Source organism: Petaurus breviceps, unplaced genomic scaffold (assembly GCF_028583685.1).
Source record: "Petaurus breviceps papuanus isolate PSGF00001 unplaced genomic scaffold, PetGlider_PUasm1.0 90686, whole genome shotgun sequence".
Lineage (NCBI taxonomy): Eukaryota > Metazoa > Chordata > Mammalia > Diprotodontia > Petauridae > Petaurus > Petaurus breviceps.
The window spans coordinates 6,608,119-6,630,919 of record NW_027187309.1 but is presented as its reverse complement, the minus strand read 5'-3'; the positions used below and the strand labels follow the sequence as shown (position 1 = coordinate 6,630,919).

The 22,801-nt window shown below is 33.5% G+C and overlaps 1 protein-coding gene across 1 annotated transcript in view; it reads left to right on the top strand.

Annotated features, from left to right (window-relative positions):
• CSMD1 (CUB and Sushi multiple domains 1) overlaps positions 1-22,801 on the top strand; it is a 2,654,573-nt gene that overhangs the window by 875,828 nt on the left and 1,755,944 nt on the right. The gene's annotated exons all lie outside the window — the stretch shown is intronic.

Here is a 22,801-nt window from a genome sequence, read left to right as displayed (position 1 = left end):
AAGTTTCTGTCTCTGTTTCTGTCTCTCTCTGTCTCTATGTCTCTGCCACTCTCTGTCTCTGTTTCTCTCTGTCTCTCTCTGTCTCTGTCTCTCTCTGTCTCTCTCTCTCTCTGTCTCTCTCTCTCTCTCTCTCTCTCTCTCTCTCTCTCTCTCTCTCTCTCTCTCTCTCTCTCTCTCTCTCTCTCTCTCTCTCTCTCTCTCTCTCTCTCTCTCTCTCTCTCTCTCTCTCTCTCTCTCTCTCTCTCTCTCTCTCTCGTCAAGTTTCTGTCTCTCTCTGTCTCTGTTACTTTCTGTCTCTCTCTATCTCCCTGTCTCTCTTTCTCTCTCTCCTGTCAAGAAAAAACCTGGAACAATTCACACTAAAATACAAGAGACTGACAAAAAGTATTTACCTTTCAACAGGGAATACAGCCTCAAATTAAAGAATGAAGTTCCCTTCCCCATTTCATTGATATTTCAGGCATCCTTATGTAGCTAGGACTGTTTAGTGAGGGCAATTAGAAGAGTGTCCCTAGCACCTTCTGAATTCCATCATATATCTGGGATTCTGTGGATCTACCAATACGTACACAACAGCCCCAGTCACAAATTTGTTTTACCCAAAGATCAAAAGATAACTAAAAGTAGGAAATTTTAAACATATAACAGAAAAGGCTCAATTATGAACAAAATAAATTATCAAGACAGTTGGCAGATATTCCATCCTGAATTGAAGAACAACAGGTTGAGAGCTAAGAATGTTCAGCAATCAGAGAGACTGTAATTTAACCAGAAATAATAAAAGGAGAAAGCAAGAATTGGGTATGTCTGGAGCTGTGCTTCACAGAGGGACAGAGTGCTCTGACAGCAGCATTCAGGTTGGTCTGCCAGCACTACTGAGGTGTGTGGAAAGGGAGAGGCAGAGAATCAGAAGCGGGCTATGGCAACACGAATAATGTAGCGGAAGATGAATGGAGACTAGGAGAGGCATAGCAGATGGAGCTGGAACAACTGAAGCTGAAATTGTAGTTTATAACAATGTGTCTTAGTTCCAAACTGAAAAATGAAAATGTCAATTTGACTGAAAAAAAATTTAAAGAAAGGACAAATATTCACAAGAGTGTTGGAATGGGAAAAGAGGACTGAGAGAGCTTCAAGGAACAACATGTAGTTCCTTTGGTGCCAGAAGAGCATGGCTAACACGGAGGAAGTTCATATATTTGTACAGGAATCTGTGAGGTATCTTATCTATTTGGGGGAACAGTAAAGAAAGAATAGGAGGTCAACAGTTGATTTTAACCCACTCACTCTACCAATGCTACCACATAAAACATTTCCTTATTGCTCTGAAATCCCTGGTACAGTCTCTACTCCCTGTTTGGAATGCTAAAAGAAGACAGCGTGGTCTACTCTAGACCCCTTAATGTAGAACTAGATGACTTGGGTTTTATTTTGGCTGTACTAATTTTTTTAATTGTGTTACCACACTACAGACATATCTCTCAACCTCTGTTTGCCTTAGTTTTCTATCAGTAAAGATGTTTGGAGGTTTTTGGAAGTTTTTGAGGTTCTTTCCCATTTTAATTGTATGATCCTCTGTAGAGAGGACATTGATTACTTAATTTTCTTTTTCTCATATTCTGTTTACACTTTTAAATTATGAAAAGAAGTGGCGTGAAAATATTATCAAAACATGCATTATTAGAAAATAATGAGGGTAAATCATGTACTAAAAGTAAGGGATAAAAATGGGTGGCCTAAATTCTGTGCGGGTACTAATGAAAAGCCTCCAGCATGTTAAATATATTTTTAATTAAGGATTTAGAGAAGCACATAGACAAAAGGTGACCAGAATGACTATGGGCAAATTAATATCTGTGCAGATATAGGATGTAAATACACAGGACAAATCCATAGATCCACAGGAAATAAATGTGAGGGAGAGATCTAATAAAGAGTATAAAAATGTTCATCTGGGAAAGGAGTTTTGAGCATTAAATACTTTTAAACATAATCAGATTTAACTAGCATATAAGCAAGATTTATATATATATATGTTTCTGTGCTAACAAAAATATAATATACAGAAATATACATATAATAGAAAATTACTGGTGACTAAATTAATAGATTAAGGAAAGAAATGATAATTTCCTGACAATTTAAAGTACTTAATTTGGATTTAAAATATCAAATCATACCTGATATTTTTCACATAATTGTTGAATAGAATAGCATACTAAATTTAGAGTCAAGAATAAATCAAGAATTAAACATTTATTCAATATTTCTTGTTTGTCTTGCTCTACACCAAGCATAAATAAGATGAAGAAAAAACAAAAACTTCCACTGCCCCCAAGAAGATAACATTCCAACAAGGAATATGACATGTTTTGTATGAATACAGATGAGATTCATATAAAGTTGAAGGGAGGTAATCTCAGAAGGGTAGGATTTAGAATGTGGGAGGTAATGGCAAAAGCCTCTTGCAGAAGATGGTGTTTGAGCTAACTTGTGAAAGAAGTCACATATTGTAAGAAGCAGAGGTGAGGAAAGATAACATGTCAGACTTGGTAACAGTTTAAAACCCAGAAGCAACCATGTTCTAATCTGGACTTTTATACTTATTACCTGTGTCACCATGGATAAATCATATCCCTATACTCAGTATTTTAATCTAAAAATGGAATTTACCTCACACAGTAGTTGTAAATGAACCATATAGGAAATATTTGTAAACTTTAAAACACTATATACATATGAACTTTCATTATTATTGGGGTTAGCAAAGTCACCTATTCATTTATTTGTTATTCTCGTATCAAAGCTTTTAGTTTTAGTCCATTGCTTCTATTCAAAGACTCATTGTTCTTTTCCCTATTTTGTAGGTGCCCAAGGGCTGAGGGTGGGGGGAGTCTTCCTTTATGCATATGAATAAAAAGATCATAGAGTCCTAGATTCAGAAGTGGGAGAAACATGAAGGATATTAATCATTAACTAACATTATTCGATTTTTTAAAAGCTGCAAAATAAATAAGGCTTGTAGATGTGTATTTTAAAAAGATTAAACATACTTTTATGATATGCTTCATCATAATTAATAGCATGCATTCATTTCTGAAATAATATTATTAAAATAGAAAGAGGAAGTTGACAATAGAAGCACCTAAAATAGCCTTGTCTGCAAGTTAGGTTGTCAATTGCCCAGAACATATGAAGTTTGGATTTGATACCTTGCATAGTTAATGACAGACAAGGTATTTGAATTTTGTAATGTTTTCCTTGTCAAATACATAAACAAGCACTATATAGTGGGGAAAAGAAAATTAACAAGCTAAACTTTATTCACTTAAAAATATATAAAGATATTGATACCATGGCATAACATGGGGGAGCAGGAGGCATTTGAGTCTAGCCCTGACTTCACTATTACCTTCCCATGTCATTTCATTAGGTAGGGTTTTTGCTCACCTGTAAAATGTAGGTATTTGAATGATTTCTAAAGGCATTTCTAGACCTAAAAACCATTGGCATGCATGAAGAATTTTATCTTTTACCAATATATATCCTCCATAAAAGTGCATACTTTAGAAAATATAATCAATACTATGTTGAGGAAAAGGGAGAAGGGATGACATGCCCTGCCCTGCTCTGATGATATAGTTGAAAAATACACTATGACATTTCATTGTATTAACAAGGCATCATTCATTACCCAATGCTCTCTCTATGAGGTTTGAATGCCATTCTTAGTTTAGAACAGAATAGTATGATTGACTGAACAAATAGATATGCCTTATCTCTTAGAGTTTTCTTTCTTTTTTTTTCTTTGCCTTTTGGACAATTGCCTTTGGGCAATTGGGGTTAAGTAACTTGCCCAAGTTTACATGGCTAAACATATATATATATATTTTTTTTTCAGCAAGCGGGATTAAGTAACTTGCTCAAGGTTACACAGCCAGTTATTATTATTTTTGTGTGTGTGCCAAGTATCAGAGGCCGGAACCAATCCCAGGTCTCCCGACACTGGGGCAGGGGCTCTTACTCACTGCGCCATGTGGCCGCCCCTGAGTTTTCAATAGTTAAAATGGAAGAATATCAGTAGTTCAAGAGTGAAAAAGATTATTAATTTCAGTAGTTCAAGAACCAGATTATGAATAGGGAGCTCATTATGGAGATCTGTGTTGGAGGTGAGGAGGGAATCTCTTCCATTTCCCCACATTGGCCATGTAGCTTTTAAGAGCAACTGAGTAAGAGACATTGTATCCAGGGTAGAGTCACAGTTCAGAGTGACATGGTTGCTGAAAAAAGTAACCCCAAGAGAGAAAGGATCCTCAAAGATTATGGCCCCTCACAATAATAAAGAAAGTTGCACTACAGAGAGGAGCAATCCTTCGGGGATGCCACTGAGGAACCTCCCCAGAAAAGATACAGCATTCAATTGCATAAAGGAACTGAATGAGGAAACTAAGAAAAACTTCCAGGCTCTACAGTACCAGAAATTGTGGCAAGCTGAAAGAAGATCAGAATGAGACATTCATATGGTCCAAGACAACATAGGAGAAATCTCTGGCAAGGGGGAGGAGGCTGCTCCAGAGCACATATGGATACAACAACAGTGATGAGACTATATGATAGTGACAGAAGCAGCAGAAACTTAAAAAGCTCTCAAGTTAAAGATGATATCATCACCTTGGAAACATTGAAAACTTCTAATTCCCTAGAACCAGCTCCAAAAAAAGCAGTAAAAAAAGAGACTGAAGTTTGAGATAGTGCCCTGCACTCTCACACTAGAAACTAAGCCTAACATTAAGATAAAGTGGCAAATCAAGAAATCAGGTGGAAAATGAACAAATAACAGAAGAAGGACCTGATCATTTAAAAAAAAATTCTATGGTGAAAGGATAATGAGACACAAACTCAGAAGACAAAGAAGTTACAACAGCTACAAGTAAAGTCACAAAGATAATTGTGAATTGGGCACAAGCCAAACAAGAATTCCTGGAGGAATTTTTTTTTTTTTTTAATTCAAAATCAAATTAGAGTAGTAGGGAAAAAATTAGGTAAAGAAACAAAAAAAGAAAAAAATAGTGGAAGAGGCACAAAAATACTGAGCAAAATACCATGCAAAAGCAAAATTAGCCAAACTGGAAAAAAAAAGAGGAACAAATCTCATTAAACAAAATAATTCCTTAAAGATTAGAGTTGAAGAAGTGGAAGTTAGTGACTCCATGAGACATCAAGAAATAAGAAAACAAAGTCAAAGGAATGAAAAAATAGATGAAAATATGAAATAGATTGTTGAAAAAAACAACTTTCCCTGAAAATAGATCAAGGAAAGATAATTTAGGAATAATTGAATTACTTGAAAGCTATGATCAATAAAAGATCCTAGACATTGTATTGCAAGAAATTATGTAGAAAAACATCCCTGTATTCTAGAAGCAGAGGCTAAAATATATATAGAAAGAACTTAGTGATCACCAACTGAAATACCCCAAATGAAAACTCCCAGGACTATTATAGTCAAATTCCAGAGCAACCTGTTCAAAGACAAAACACTTCAAGCAGCAAGGAAGAATCCATTCAAATACTGCGAAGCCACAGTCAGGATCTCACAAGATTTAGCAACTACAACATTAAAAGAGTTATGATGGTTTAGAATATGATATTCTAGAAGGCAAAAGGGCTAAGATTACAACCAAGGACAACCCACCCAGCAAAACTGAGTATAATCGTTCAAGAGAAAAAAAATGAATAATGAAATAGAGCACTTTCAAGCATTCCTGATGAAAAGACCAGAGTTGAATAGAATCTCTGACTTTTAAATACAAGGTTCAAAAGAAGCATAAAAAAGTAAACATGAAAGAGAAATCAGAAGGGACTCAATGAGGTTAAACAGTGTAGCTTTCTATATGGGAAGATGATACATGTATCTTTTAAGAACTTTATTTATTAGGGCAGTTAGAATGATTCACCTTATAAAGAGGTACTGGAATGAGTAAATTATGTTGGGGTGATGTAAAAAAATAGATAAAAGAGAAAAAGGAATGCCCTGGGAGAAAGAGAAAGTGAGAGGAAGAATGGGAAAAACATTTCACTTAAAACAAACTCACAAAGAGATTTTACAGTTGAGGGGAAAATGTTGGGGGGTGAGAAATGCTTGAAACTCATATCTAAATTTGTCCAAAAGAGGATACACACACACACACACACACACATATATATACATATATATAACATACATATACATATTGTGTGTTATCACTCAGTGATCAAAATCTATCTTACCCAGCAGAGAAATAGGAAGGGAAGAGATGAAAAGAAAAAGTAGGTAATAAAAGGGAAGGCAGATAAAAGAAGACAGTGGTGAGAATAAAAACAGACTTTAGAGGAAGGATAGGATTAAAAGAAAGAGAGAATGATAAACAGAAGATAACAATATAGAGGAAAATTCCCAATTTGTAATTATAACTGTGATTATGAATGAGATGAATTCACCATTAAAACAGAAGTAGAATGGATTAGAAAACAGAATCTGACAATGTTTTTATAAGAAACATACATATATAGAGGGGACACATACATACAGAGCTAAAACAAAAGGCTGAAACAGAATTTATTATGCTTCAGCTAAAGTAAAAGAGGCAGGGATAGCAATCATGATCTCAGACAAAGCAAAAGCAAAAATGGACTGAATTAAAAGTGATAAGGAAACTATATCTTATTAAAAGAAAAACAATATACAATGAAATAAAATCAATACTAAACATACATATACCAAATGGCATTGCATTAAACATTTTAAAAGACAAGATAAATGAACAGGAGGCAATAGCCAACAAAAGTATATTAATGGGATACTTTAATTTTCCCCTATTAGAGTTAGATAAATCTAACCACAAAAACAACTAAGAAAAAAGTTCAAGAAATGAATAGGATCTCAGAAAATGTACGTATGATAGACCTCTGGAGGAAAATAAAATGAATGTTTATAGAAAAGAGTATATATTTTTCAGCTTTACATGGCACCTTCACAGAATTGACCTTGTATTAGGACATAAAACCTCACAACAAAATGCAGGAAAGCATAAATATTAATTGTACCCCTTTCAGGCTACAATGCAATAAAAATACCATTAATAAATGCCTTAAAAGTTAGTTAGAAACCAAGAAATGATTCCCAAAGATTTTCCTTAGAAAATAACCCCAGGATCAGATGGATTCACATGTGAATCCTACCATTTAATGAAAATTTATTCCAATACTATATAAATTATTTGAAAAAATAAAGGAGTCTTACCAAATTCCATTTATGATACAAATAGTGTTTTAAAACATAAAGAACTAGAAAAAAAAATAGTGACAGGATTAACTTTGAAGAATGAAAGGTCAAGAATAGCAAGGGAATCAATGGGAAAAAATGTTAAGGAAGGCAGACTCACAGTTTCAGATTTAAAATTATAGTACAAAATGGTAATCATCAAAAACAGCTTGTTACTGGCTAAGAAATAGAATGATTGTTCATTGGAATAGATTAAGTACATAATTCACTGTAGTAAATGACCACAATAATAGAGTGTTTGATAAACCCCCAAATGCAAACTTTTATTTCAAGAACTCACCATTTAACCAAAATTGTTGGAAAAGCTGAAAAACAGTCTAGTCAAACCTAGGAATAGACCAACTTCTTACACTGTATACCAATATGAAGTCAAAATTGATAAATGATTTAAACATAAAGGGTGATATGGTAAATAGATTAGGGAATATGAGAAAAAGTACTTGTCATATCTAAAGATAAAGGAAGAATTTATAAGCAAACAAGATAGATGGTATTATGAGAAATTAAAAAGAAAATTTTGATTGTACAAAATTCAAAAGTTTTTACACAAAAAAATGCACCCAAAATTAAAAGCAAAACAGGAAAACTGGGGAAAAGTTACCAAGTTTCTCTGATAAAGGTTTAATTTCTCAAATATGTAGGGAACTATGCCAAATTTGTAAAAATAAGAGTCATTTCTCAGTTGCTAAATGGTAAAAGGATGTGCATCAGCAATTTTCAGAAGGAGAAATCAAAACGACCAATAATTTTAAATATGTTCTAAATCACTACATATTAGAGTACTGGCACTGATTAAATGGCAGATTAAAACAACTGTGAAACCACCTCATACCTATCACGTTGGCTGACATGACAGAAAAGGAAAATAACAAATACTGGAGGGGATATGGAAAATTTGGGACACTAATTCACTGTTACTGGAGTTGTGAATTAGTCCAATCATTTTTAGAGAACAATTTGAATCTATATGCAAAGGACTATAAAACTGTGCATAATCTTTAACCCAAAAATGCCCCTATGACATCTATAACCCAAAGAGATCAAAGAAAAGATAAAAGTTCTTGCTTGTACAAAAATATTTATAGCAGTTCTTTCTGTATTGGCAAAAAAATTGAAAATTGAGGGAATGCCTATCAATTGAGGAATGACTCAAAAATTTGTGTCATATGATCATGATAAAATATTTGTTGTTGTATAAGAAATGATGAGTAGGATGGTTTCAGAACAACTTGAAATGACATATGAATCCATGCAAAATGAATTGAGCAGAATTGAAGGTAACATTGGATAAAGTAACAGCAATTTTGTAGAGATGATCAACTGTGGAAAATTAAGCTATTCTGAACAAGACAATGGTCCAAGACATTTCCAAAGAATGCATAACATAAAAATGGTGTTCACCTTCAAAGAGAGAATTGATGAACACTGAATGTAGATTGAAACATGGTTTTTTAAATTTTTTTATTATTATTTTATTTTGTTTGCCTCTTTTGCAACATGGCTAAAATGGAAATATGTTTGGCATGACTTCACATGTATAATTGAAATTAAGAGCTAGACTTCTCAAGGAAGGGGGAGAGGCAAGAGGAAGGACAGAATTTGGAACTCAAAATGTAAAAATAATGATTACTACAAATTTTACAAAAAATTGGGAAATATTTGTTGAAATAAAAAAAACAATTTAAAAAGAAAGAATTACTTTTACTGATTATTAATGGGAAACACACTTGTTAAAGGCTTATGAACCCTAATGTTGGTAGTACAATACCATAGATTCCTCTTAGAACCAGAAGTAGCAGCTACATTCTGGGGGCACAGTCCAAGTGTGAAAATGAGGTGGAATAGTATTCCAGAGGGAGTGATACATAGATTGCATAACCAGATTTTTCTGGGCCTTTCCAATTCTCCTAACATGGAGACTTCTCCTTGAGCAGTCTTTTGAACATACCCAGTTTGCCTAACATGGACTCTGCTGTGTCCCCTGCTGCAGGATGACTGACTGATTCTTTGATTGGCTGCTTGCATTTTAAAAAAAAAATTGTCATGGATTTTATTTTTCCGCCCTCTCTGTCTATAGCTCTCTCATCACACTTCTCTTAAAAAGTGAAGATTCAGGTTCTCCTTCTTTAAGGACACCATGAATTTAACCTGTGAGAGTGAAAGGACTTTTCCTTCCCAGCTCCCTCTCTTTTATCCCAACTCAGAACAATGGGCCTGGGACTGTTTGTTTTTGTTCTTTGTTGTTTACCCTACTCAATTTCAAGTGTCAGAGGTTATACTCATTGATTGGGACCTCCAATCCCAGGCAACTGGTTTCTCAACGATTCTATGCTGGGCTGACTGACCATCCTGTAATCCTGGATCCAAAGTGGTCATGGAGGTCCACAGTATGCATATTACCCATATCCATATATTCCTTAGAGCTCTTAGCACAATTTGTTATATATTTTAGGCACTTGATAAATATTTTGTAGTTGAACAAATTAATGTAAAATTACTAGTTCTTTCTTGACTTTTTTGATTTGCAGGAGACATTTACCACTTGATATCTTCTTTCCTACCCTGACAACATGTATGGTTTACAGCTATTTGCTATTATATTATATATGAGTTCATCATGGAAAGTCAATGACATGACTTTACAAGATGCCAAGTGCCTCTCCCCACCCTACCCCAATTCATTATTTTGGGATACTTACAAATATGAAAATGTGCATTCCAATTTACAAGTTTATATTTCTTAATGAAAAAAAAATTCTTCCTTTTAAAATGAGTACACTAAATTACTGATAATTTATGTAACTGTAGTATTCTACTTCCTAACCCTGTAATCTTTGTCTATTTTCCTAAATGAAATGAAATACAAAAATAATTAGCAGTTATATCACCTCTTATAGTGGCAGGTACTCAGTGACTATTTAATAAATGTTAGTGATAAAGGTAATTACTTTATATTATGGGAATTAATAAGGCATATTGACCCCAAATTTGAAAAAATATCAACTAGGAAGAATCTGATTAACTTTTACTTCAAGTAATAATTCCCTTTGCTATACACTTTCTATATAGCATGTTATTTTTTATGAAATATTTCAAATACAGACATACAAATGGTATAACCTCATATGTTTTTCTCCAGGCTTTCATTTTTCTTCTTTTTAATATCTGTTTGACACAATTATTAAAGGGCCAGAATGGTGTAGGCCATAGGGAACTGGCCTCAACTTCCAAAAGTCTTGAGTTCACATCCTTTGTCTGATACATATTGGTTGTATAACTTTTGAAATCTCACTTTAACTTTTTTTCCAGACAAGTCTCTAAACCCAGATGTTACAGATCAAGTGCTATTAAACATTGTTAAAGTAACTTACCTTCCTATAAGTTCCACAGACCCATGAAAGGATATCACAAGGGCGGACAAAAAGATGGATGATAGATAAATAGATAGGTATATAGACAAATAGGTAGATAGATAAATAGACGGGTAAGGAAGGAATAAATGAAGCAAGGAAGGATATATTGAAATTCTTCAGTGGGAGATGAATCCATATGAATCCCTGGAAATGTCAGTCATTGGTATGAATTTTTGAGTCATAGATTTTTCTTTGTAATATTTATAATAATAGTGTGCAGTAAGAGGATAATTGCATCCACACAATGATGATTTACAGTGATGACAATGGCAATGGAAAGGATAGAACAGATATGAAAGATATTATAGGGGCTATATCATAGTAAATGGTACCATATAAATGGCTAGAGAGAGAGAAGTCAATATGATAATCACAAGTTTCCAAACATGAGTCCATGTGAAAACTTGTACCATACGAATCATATAGATAGTACAACAGCTTTATACAAGTTCATTCTGAAGTATGAGTGGAACATATAAGTGAACAGACAGTATCCAACAGGTTATTTGTAACAATAGTATCAGGATCACAGATTTAGAGCTAGAAGGGACTACCCCATTTCTAATCTCCTCATTTTCTGTATGAGGAAACTGAGACCCAGAGTTTAAGTGTCTTTTTCATGGTCATACAGGTAGCAAATGTTGGAACTGAGATTTGAACTGTAAGACCATTAAATACATACATACACATACACTCAGACATGCAGACACACATCTGCATAGAGGTCGAGGTTATAATTTCAGTCTTTGTTTGAAGCAAATGAATTTGCCACAAGTGAAGGAGATGAGTGACAAGAGGGTCAAGGCTAGAATACTGGATGACTCCCATTTTTAAGTGCTAAAGGAAGAGGGTGAATAAGTGAAAGATACAGAATATTGTAGAATGTAAAGCAGGATAATATGGCATCATAAAACTGAAGAGAGAAGAAAAGGTTTAAAGAGGGAATGGATGCCAGGCACCACAATTAGGTCAAAGAGGAACAAGAATGAGAAAATTATGAGGACTTAGTAGAAACCTTTAAGGAAGCAGAGTGGTGAGGTCAAAGACCATTTTGCAAGTGATTGAGAGAGTAGGTACTGAGAAATGGAGTAATTGAATATACACAGATTTTTCAAGGTTTTACATTCTTCCTAAAATATTTTGGGAATTTGTAGGCATTCAGTATAAATCTGTGTCTTCTTTCTTTGTCTATTGATGTTAGAAAACTATTCTTCATTCTTTTATACTGTCCTTACATAGATTTGATAACCAAATTAAAAGCCATTCTATTTGTTCTTCAAAATTATTAATGCCTATGCCTTTAACTTGAATTCTTTCTTATTGTGAATCACTGTGCTTTTAAATGAGTATTTAATCACTTCTGAAAACAAAACAAAAAAAAACCTTTGGCATGATATTTCTATTTTTTAACTTTTCTTTCTCAAATTTCAGCCTTTTAATTTTCTATATTTTCCCAAATATTCCTTCATTTATAGAAGTCAAAGAATCCTTGCAGGCTTTAGAATATTCAGAAGTTCTGAAGTGATAATGTTTAATTTTATGTTTAACATAGTAGGGACACACATGTTCCATTTTTTTCTGTCTAAGCCTGACTTAGATAAAAGCTGAGTAATGATTTTAAAGACACATATTGTAGGAAGATCAGGAAGAAGAGGACAACAAAAGAGTGCATATTTTTGGGAGCAGGGAAGAGGATTTTTATACTTATATTTGATTTAAAAGAAATGTAAAATTAGCTTGCACACTAAATACTAATGTTAATATTGTAGAATAGTCAAGTATATATGTAGCTGATGTGTCAGTAATAATGATAACTCATATTTACATAACTCAAAGTTTTGCAAAACATTCTGCTCACATCACGAATTTTGATTATTCCAGCAAACTTTTAATGGAGTGGCTAATATTATCCACATTTTAAAGATGAAGAGACTGACATTCAGAGAGGATAGGTACCTTTTCCATTGTTGTAAGACCAACAAGTGTTAGAGGCAGAATTTGAATCAATCAATAAATTAATAATAATAAATGTGTCAATTCCAAGAATAATGCTCTATCTACTATTTTATGTTGCCTGTCATAAGGGAATATGATGTTTCTGGGTGAATCACTGAATAATTGGTCTCAAGTTTGTAAAGCCATGCATGAACAGCTTTCCAGAAGAATGCTACTGTGAACCACTTTCAAAGTTCTGATTACATAGTACAGTGAACATTCTATTCAATAACAAATGAGAGCAAAACATTCACAGTAAATCAAGGTACAACATTCACAATATTACAACTTATCACAGAAAATAAAAATATAGCATTCACAACAACTTATCACATAGTTTTCATCACAGTGGTCACATAGGTTTGAACAAAGTACAATCATTTAGTCAATCAATCACTTAGTAACTCAATCATTCAATCAACTCAATCATTCAATCATCCTTAAGGAGGCCTCCTTAAGGGTCACAAAATACAAAAGTCAAAGTTCTCCACTCATGGGGCACACTAAGTTACAAATCAGTCACTATTCAGTCATCACTCACTATTCAATCATCAGAAAATACACAGGCAATCCTCCCCTCAGTCACAAGTAAATCATAATCTTCTCAATCACTACACAGTATCCAAGTAAAGTGTTCTTTCAGCTTGACTTAGAGTAGGCTCTCAGATTCTCTGGATCCCCTTCCATGGTTCCAGATCCTACCTGAATTCACCAAACTGTCACCTGGGCTCAAAGGCAGACAGCCCCCAGTTCCTTGTCCAGCTCTTCATGCAGTTCCTGTTTCACACTGAAGCTCACAGTGTCCAGTCCACCTGAAATCCTTCATAGTCTCTGTTCCCAGGAAGTCAAAGCCACAAACAAACAAAATACTGGCATCACAGTCATGCTTTCTCAGTCTTTTGCAGGTTGGTCCTAGGAAATCCTCAGCAGTTCCTCAGCAGCTCCACCTGGCCCTCCAAAGAAGCTCCACCACCATAATTTCCCAGGAAATTCTGCCTTTCCCAGCTGGGGATTTTCCTTATATACAGTATTGATCCTCCCTATTCAGCCCCTTCTTGTCATGTCAGCAACAGGTGTTTCCTGTTCAGCCCCTTTCTGTTACATCAGCAACAGGGGTTCATACCTTCTGTTTCTTTAACAGAGGTTTAATTTGAAACTAGGTGCTAAGTACCTGTTAGCTTAGCAATACAAAGGGATCTTCAAATTTCATTTCTTTTATAGGAGTAAGGAAAAACTGAAATCAAACTCTGCCTCAGAGTGTTAGTAGTCTGCCTAAGTTTCCCTATGTATAAAATAAGGATAATAATTGTAGCTACCTCCTAGTGGTGTTGTAGAGATCAAATGAAATAATATTTGGACAGTGTTTTGTAAGTCTTAAAGTTTTATATAAATGTTATATAAACATGTACATACATATATACATACATGTAATATATATGCATATGTTTTGTGCATGTATATGTCTGTCTATCGTGTGTACAACAAAACAGACTTACTGATAGATTCAAAGTATTATCAAATGAAAGACATGTATTCTTTATATTAAAAAGTGACTGATGTTTAGACCAATAGAATATAGAAGACACTTGGCAAATAACAGGGAAACACATATATGTGTTTATACACACACACACTCACACACATATATTCATAATATATGCACATCACATATACAAATATATATCATAATATATAAATATATATGTAATGTATGTTTATATATTTATATAAATATATTTATTAAATATAATATATATAAATGAAATAATAAATACAAGTAACCACTATCTTGCATGTTCTAAAATATAGCAACTTTCCTTGTGGTGGCAAATTACTAGAAGTTGTGGAAGTACCTGATAATTGGGGAAGGACCGAACAAATTGTGGTATATGATTGTCTTGGAATACTACTGTTCAATAAAAAATGATGAGCTCATTGATTTTAGAAAAATCATTGATAGACTTCCATGAAGCAATGAAGAGTGAAATGAGTAGAACCAAAAGAACATTAAATACAGCAACAACAATATTGTCTTAAGAAAAATCTTGAGGTGTGGCTAGGTGGTACAGTGAGTAGAGCACTGGCCGTGGAGTCAGGAGGACCTGAGTTCAGATCTGGTCTCAGACACTTAACACACACACACACACACACACACAGAATAACCTTGAGCAACTAAATGATTTTGACCATTGTAAGCATCCAAATTAACTACAAGTTAACTACCTGTGAAGAAAGACTATCTGCATCCAGAGACAGAACTGATATGGAAATATATATATATATATATATATATATATATGGACTGATTTTTTCCCCTATATAATATATACAGTGTGATGTGTGTGTGTGTGTGTGTGTGTATGTAATGGTATCCATCTCTAGGGTGAGGGGAGCAGGGAAGAAAGAAAGTAACTATATTAATACATTTAAGAATAGCAAGTTATATATAACAGATTTGCAGTTTTATGTGCAATAATCTTTTAAAAAATTATACTGTGTTATATAATGCTTGTTTTATTTCATAAATTTAAAGTAAAATAAATGAAATGCTTTAAAAAGTAATCACAATCATCCAAAGGGAGGGTAGTATGCTTGCTTTGGCATCAAGATATCTAATCCTGTCTCTTCTCCCACTAGGTCTTTGACAATGGGCAAGTTGCGATATGTCTCTGAACTCTAATTGCCCTGTCTATAAACATGCAAAATGATAATAATATGACTATTTTGAAGAATTTTGGTGAATAATTTTATAGACCTTAAAGCATTTTTGAAATGTGAGTTATTATTATTATTATTTCTGATTCCTAGCCTTTGCACTTTAGTCTATTTAAATTCAATCCTTTTTCAAGGTCTAACACAAATTTGACCTCTGTAATGAAGCCTTGCTTATCTGCTCAATTTCACACTGATATCCCCTTTATCTATCATTCACTTTTGGCACTTTATATATTCCACACCATCTTACAGGGTTATGCAAGCCTTTTGTATGTGTCATGTCTGCTTCTCCAGAATGATTATGTCTCTGACTTATTTTGTATTCTGCTGAGTACTATGATAAAGTTTTATAGACATTCAGTGAATATGATTTGGGGAAAAATTAAGAATATTATTTCAGCTTTTTCATATTTAAAATTATTTATTGCATGATTTATGATAGTTCCAAAGGAGTTATGATAAAAAAAAACATGATCCATATCATATGAACTCTGAACCCAGTTTGAAGCAATTTTTTTTCCACTTTTATTTTGGCTTTTTTTTGCAACATGGTTTATATGGAAATATGTTTTACAAGACTTCACATATGTAAGAATCATATGACTTTCCTTCTCAATGAGTGAGGGGCTAACTGAGGGAAGAGAGGGAATTTGGAACTGAATTTTTTAAGTGAGGGATAATTTTTTTTAAACAAAAATGATGTATACACTCATTAATGGCAACATTCTCTCCAACAATGCAAACTGTATGCTATACATAACTTCCTATCAAGTGCCATGCTTGTTCATATTGTCCCATAAATTCTCCTCAGTGGATCTGCCCAGTTCACTAGAAGTCTTGCCTCAGGTTTAAACATTTTGAAAGTATGAACATCACATTTAACTTTCTCATCTCAGTCTCATTTTTGTCTAAAAGTTGTCATTAATAATGCTATGTGTCCTGTTCCTATTCAGGATGGATTTCTTTATTCCCTTTGGGTCACTCATCATTTTGAATCTTCAGAGGTTGTGGTGTTTTTATTTTTGCTTCAATAAGTAAAAATGACACACACAGAACCTGAAGATTCTTAACATCTATAAATGTGCCTAATCTACTTTATTCACATACTACTCGATTTATGTCAGAAAACTATACATTTCTTTAAAAAAATCTTAATTTCCTGATTTTGTGACATTCACACTACAGGAAAAATTCACAGAAAATAAAATACTATATCACCACAAATAAAAATATTTTTTTCATATAGACAGATGCAACATGTTCTAGACACTATACTAATTATAAGTTTTGACATTTTATTGTCCAGAAGGCGTATGTACATGTGCCACACACACACACACACACACACACACACACACACACACACATATATATATATATATATATATATATATATATATATATATACACATAGAGCGAGAGTAAAAACAGCAACTCCACTATTTTCAAAGAAAGAAAACAGGAGGTCCATAGAGCAACATATGTACATGATTGCACAGAATCATGGTGATTGATACTAAAGAAATTTTTGCTGTAGGGAGGAGAGAGAGAGGAATGTTTGTTGTATTTTAATTTTTGAAGGGTTTGTTCCTTGAAATAAAGCTACAGAGGGAAAATTTTAGACCAATATGAAGAAAAATGTAGGAGGCAGTTTTATACTCAAGATAAAGAGTAATTTCTAATAATAGTTATTCTGTTCAATTATTCAGTCAATGTACAACTCTTCATGACCCTATATGGGGTTTTCTTGGAAAAGATACTGGAGGGTTTGCCCTTTCCTTATCTAGTGGATTAAGACAAACAGAGGTTCATTGAGGTTCACAAACTAGCGAGTGTCTGAGGTCGAATTTAAACTCAGTTCTTCCTGACTCTATGACTAGCACTCTATTCACTGAGCCACCTAGCTGGCTTTTCTAATAATTAGCAGTTTAAAAAGCAAAAACAAAACAAAATTAGTTTCCTTGGGACACTGTGAGTTTCATATGTCTAGGAATGTTCAGGCAGACATGTAAATAAATATAATCAGAGTTATTTTAAAGAGGCTTCCTATATATTACAGAGAATTGATATGGATAAACTTTAGGATTCATTTCAATTTTGGAATTTGTGATTCTATATCTATTATTCTATTATATATTGAAACAACTGAATTGCAAACTTGGTCATCAATGATAATACAAAAGATGTTCATAATAGTGAGAATTACTATTCACACTAATTTGATTCCTAAGTAAAGGGACAGTGGATATGAATCCTGAAGGATCTGGGTTTATATTCTGATTCATTTACTTGTGAATTTTAGTAAGCTATTTTTGTTCTCCCTGCCTCAAGCTCCTTATTCTACAAAATTGGAGGGAGAGAGGGTTTGAGGAAAGGATCATTAAAGTTTCTACTAGCTCTAAATTCTATGGTCAGATTTTCATTGAATGAACAATTGCCTTTTAAGTAGCAACAACTAAAAAATCCTCAGTAACTAATGGTGAATAAAACCAAAAATATTTGTTAAAATTGATTAAGAGAAAAGGAGCAGGATGGATTCAATTTGGGAAAATGAGTGGTACTTTCAACAGCCTCAAATCGCTAGATGACACAAAATTCTGCCCTTTTCACACTTGTATACTTCTTGTCATTCTGTATGACTATAGATTAAAAGTAAAAACAGAAACTCTACAATTTCCAAAGAAACAAAACAGTTTGGAGATCCATAGAGGGATGGAGACACATAGAGGAATAAGTAGATTCCAGTATATTTTATCAAAAATGATTTTCACATAAAGAGTAGCTAATTAAATATTATTGAATCAATCATTGTCTTAGGGATTATTATATTACAAGAACAAGGTATAATAACAGAAATACAGACCAAATGCTGCACCCACAAAATTTTTTAAATCCTAAAGAACAGTCTCTAGTGAACTGGGAAGGGATTCTTTGGAAAATGTATAGAAAGATATAGACAAGAATAACTTTGCTAGAAAGGTTTGAATAAACTATGATCTCTATCACTGGAGTGAGCATTGATGGGATTATGGATCCACCGAATATTTATTGATAAGGTTATATATGTAAACGTTATTTTGTGGTACTTGACTATTGTTCACCTCGAGGTCAGGAGACTCGTTCCATCCAATCTTTTTATCTCACACTCACTTGTATAGTTTGCCTAGATGATAGAATATATGGAAGAAAGTGTTAAAAATAATTATGAAAGGGTGAACTAGTCTCAGAAAGTTCAGGACCTTCACAGCTATGCAAAAGTCTTGTACTCAAATCAGCAGGAAATAACAGGACTAAAGATTTTTGTACACAAAATTAAAATGCCTTCAAATTAAAACTAATATTTTGATTGGGTGTAACAAAATTGGGAATTAACAAAATCAGTCCCCATCTGACTTATTTTTATTATAATTAAAATATATATTTTTCCTCTCAAATTAATTGCATCTCAATACTAGGATACATTCCTCAAAAAAAAAAGCAATGTATGATTTTTTTCATATGTTAGGATGATTTCTGCAGCCATTAAAATGGGAAGCAGTCACTGTTCTACTTTTGAATTTCTAAATGAAACCTTTCAATTTATGGAAAATTACTGAAGATTTGCTTACTTTCTGCAGTACTGAATCACTGCAGTTTTAAATAGCTTCAAAGTAAAAAGACCTTCATTATGGAATGTGCAAAGTTAAGCCCTAACTCGAGCACTGAGGATCTTAAACTGTACTTTAAAGAACTCTAGAGTGGGAGTCCAGACATGGCCTTGGAACTATTGTGCTATCATTTCCCTTCTCTAGCTCCCCATTTCCTCATCTGTAAAAAAAGAAAAACAAATAATACTTGAATTAGCTGCCTCCCAGGCTAGTGTGGCGAAAATACTTGGTAAAACACATAGTCTTATATAATAAAAGTAAATAATAACATCAATATGATGACAAAATTTATAGGCCTAAAAAGAAACATCAACATATATTTCCTTTTTCAATAGATTGTCAATGGAATTTGATTTTGTTCATAACTCTTTATATATTCAAGTAACAATTTATTATTCAGGGTTCCCAAGAACTGAATACATACAAACATAGGTATGTATGTATGTATGTATGTATGTGTCTGTGTGAAGTATGTGTATCTTCACCCAAAATGCAACTGTCATAATATCTCTTTTTCTTATTGATGCATTACATAATTAGTTTCAAATCTGATAATATGCATCACTTCATACATAAGCAAATAAAACTTAAAAGTTTTGACAAATCTGTGATCTTAGTATTTCATTACAATGTTTCCACACCTCATTGTGTGTGATTTTTGTTCATTTTCTACCATCATGTTGGAAGCCCAAATTGCTAGAGGCCTTTTTCTGGCCCTTTTTACATGTCATGGGTCCCAGTCAGGCACTCAGGCTTCCCATGTTTTATACTTTGTTTTCCTACATTGTGGATTCACTTCTTTTTCTGATCACAGATTCCTTCAATAATCTCTTCTAGATTACTTCTTTTTTTTTTTGCTTTTTTTTTGGAGGGAAATGGGGGTTAAGTGACTTGCCCAAGGTCACATACTAGATTTTGTGTTAAGTATCTGAAGCCAGCTTTCAACCCCGGTCTTCCTGACTACAGAGCCAGTGCTCTATTCACTGTGCCACCTAGCTGCCCCCTGTTATTATGCTTCTTAAACTTTTTAGGATTCGGTTCTCTCACCTTCAAAATGAGAGGGTGGAGAATATAGTATCTTTAAGGGCCCTTTAATATCTAAAATCTGTGATCCTAGGTTGACTTGGTTAACATTTTGATAGTCAAATCATTTGCATTTTGGATAGATTTTATCTTTTCATTTCTGACCATTGCAGATTGAACAAACATCTGTTTGTACTCAGCCTGTAAGATGATGGAAAAAGTGATATAAATAAGTCACAATCTGATGTAAGTTATGTAAATAAATATTGTTGTAAATGTGGTGATGGACTTGATTTGGCTTGCTGGAAGTTAGTGTAAATTGACTCATGATTGTTGATGATTCATGTTCAGTGAGAATGACACAGCTTCTGATGTGAAGTGCCAAAGAAGAAAATCAACTATTATAGCAAAAACTTTTAGAGTTAGATTTATTTGGAAGAAATAAATGGAACAGAGCTCTACAAATGGCCTTCATGGTGTTTTTCATACATGTTTATTAGGGCTCAGTGTAGATGGAGAAACTATACTATCTTCTTGCCATTTCTAGAGGTCAGTGATATCTCTGGAGGAATGGCCTATTTAATGAGATATTAATTGTTGGAATTTACATGATTAAGGAAGCCAATACTTTAAAACTCAAATCAGCTTCATCTGTAAAACTGGGAAAATAATAGCACCTACTTCCAAGGGTTGTTGTGAGGATAAAATCACATTATATCTTTATAGTGCTTTATATACCTTAAAGCACTATTGCCATTAAGAATGTTTATTTTTTTCCAATGTTAGGAGAAAAGGAATACATGCTTATTAATTCAAAAATACAAATTGAAAAGAAGAAACTTAACAAAAGACACCTTACATACTTGAATTAATTCTTACTCCTATCGTTAATGTTGGCATTCACTGTACTGGTACAGATAATGACCTATCCATACTTTTTCATCCTTGTGATTTTTGTCCCTGTACTTCAAATCAATCAACAAACAGAAATCCAGGAATTATTTTTTTTTTGGCTAGGCATTGTTTTGAGAACTATAAAAAAAGAAAAATCAATCTCCCTTCAAGAAGCCCACATTCTATGATTTAACATATCATATGCAAAATTATGGAAGTTATAAGGTACTTGGTAGAGGGAGAGAAGTAGAGCTTTGTTGGTAAATATTTAATAACCAGATTGCTTGAGGAAGAGGGAGAAGTGTTTCGAGTTTAATTTTTTTAAGCTTTATCTCATCATTAACATTCTACATCACTTTCTCAAGTCTAGATAATCAACAAAACAATACATCAAGCTGTGATTTGTAGCATTTGCCCATATTTCAGATATAAATGCTCACATTGAAATTTTAATAGTCAGTTCTCCCAGCAGGAGCTAACTTCATCACACCCCTGGCATTGAGGATTAAACTGTAAGGATCAAGAAAGATTTCATGGATGTTGTAGGAGTGGCAACTATTTTATGATAAATGTATGTCCATATACCCTTCATTTTTCATGCTGCCAAAGTTTCTTTATTTCTTATTTACTCATTTTCTTTATTTCTTATAAGGAAATCAGCCCTTCAGAATAGATATTGCTCTTTTCATGCCCCATCCTTTGTAACCAAGTTCCCCCAAATCAGTTAAGGGATTTTCCAACACTTAATTGGCCTTAAAACCATTACCAAACACTCCTGACTAAGGAAGCTAGAAATTCTAAGAGGTAGAGGTGAGAGGAAAATACATTTTAGGTACAAATACAGATTTTTTTTATAATGCATAGAAATGAGATATCAGATGATGAGTTCAGGGAACAATTAGTATAATAACTTGCCTTTCTTAATTTTCATTCCATAAATCTCCCATAAAAGCTCTACTGAGTGAATGGAGCACCTTTCTATAGGATCTTTTAATATTGTATGGCTACAACTACCAAACTTGGGCTTTTACCTGTTATCATTGGCTTCCATACATAGCCAATCCACATCTCTACACAGTAACATTGCACTTTTAGTACACCTCATACTTTGTTAATCTTAGAGCACACTTTTGTTTATCATGTAACCGTATTTTTATTTTAAAATAAAAACTATGTTTGCCTTTTAATTTTACATCAGTTATTTCTAGATTAGCTTTCCCTAAAATTGAACCTTGCTTTATAATAAAGAAAATCAGGAGAAAAATACAAACCAAAATGGTCACTATACCTAACAATGTAGGCACTGTTTTGCTTCTTATGCCCTCTCATATCTTTAAACAGAAGATGGAGGAATGTTTCATAATTTACTAATATTTCACCACATATTTTTTCTACTACACTTTGAAAGAGCTGAAAATTTGATTTTTCTAAGAGTATTCTATGAGTCAGAGAAACATGTTGTTATAAGAAAATTATCATTGTTAAAAAGATGGGCTTTGGTGACAAAAAGCGCTTTGGAATCTTGGAATATTTCCAAATTCAATATTATGTTATCTCTTACCCTCTATTCAGAGAAGGACCCCCAGCCATCTTCTTTCTGCTGGCCATCCCTAGCCATTTTCTTTCTGCCAATCATATGTGGTGCCAGTTCAAGTTGCATATTATAATTTTTTTTTGTGGGGGGTTGCTTTTTGGAGCACAATTGGAGTTAAGTGACTTGCCCAAAGTCACACAGCTAATAAGTGTGTCAAGAATCTGAGGCCAGATTGGAACTGAGGTCCTACTGACTC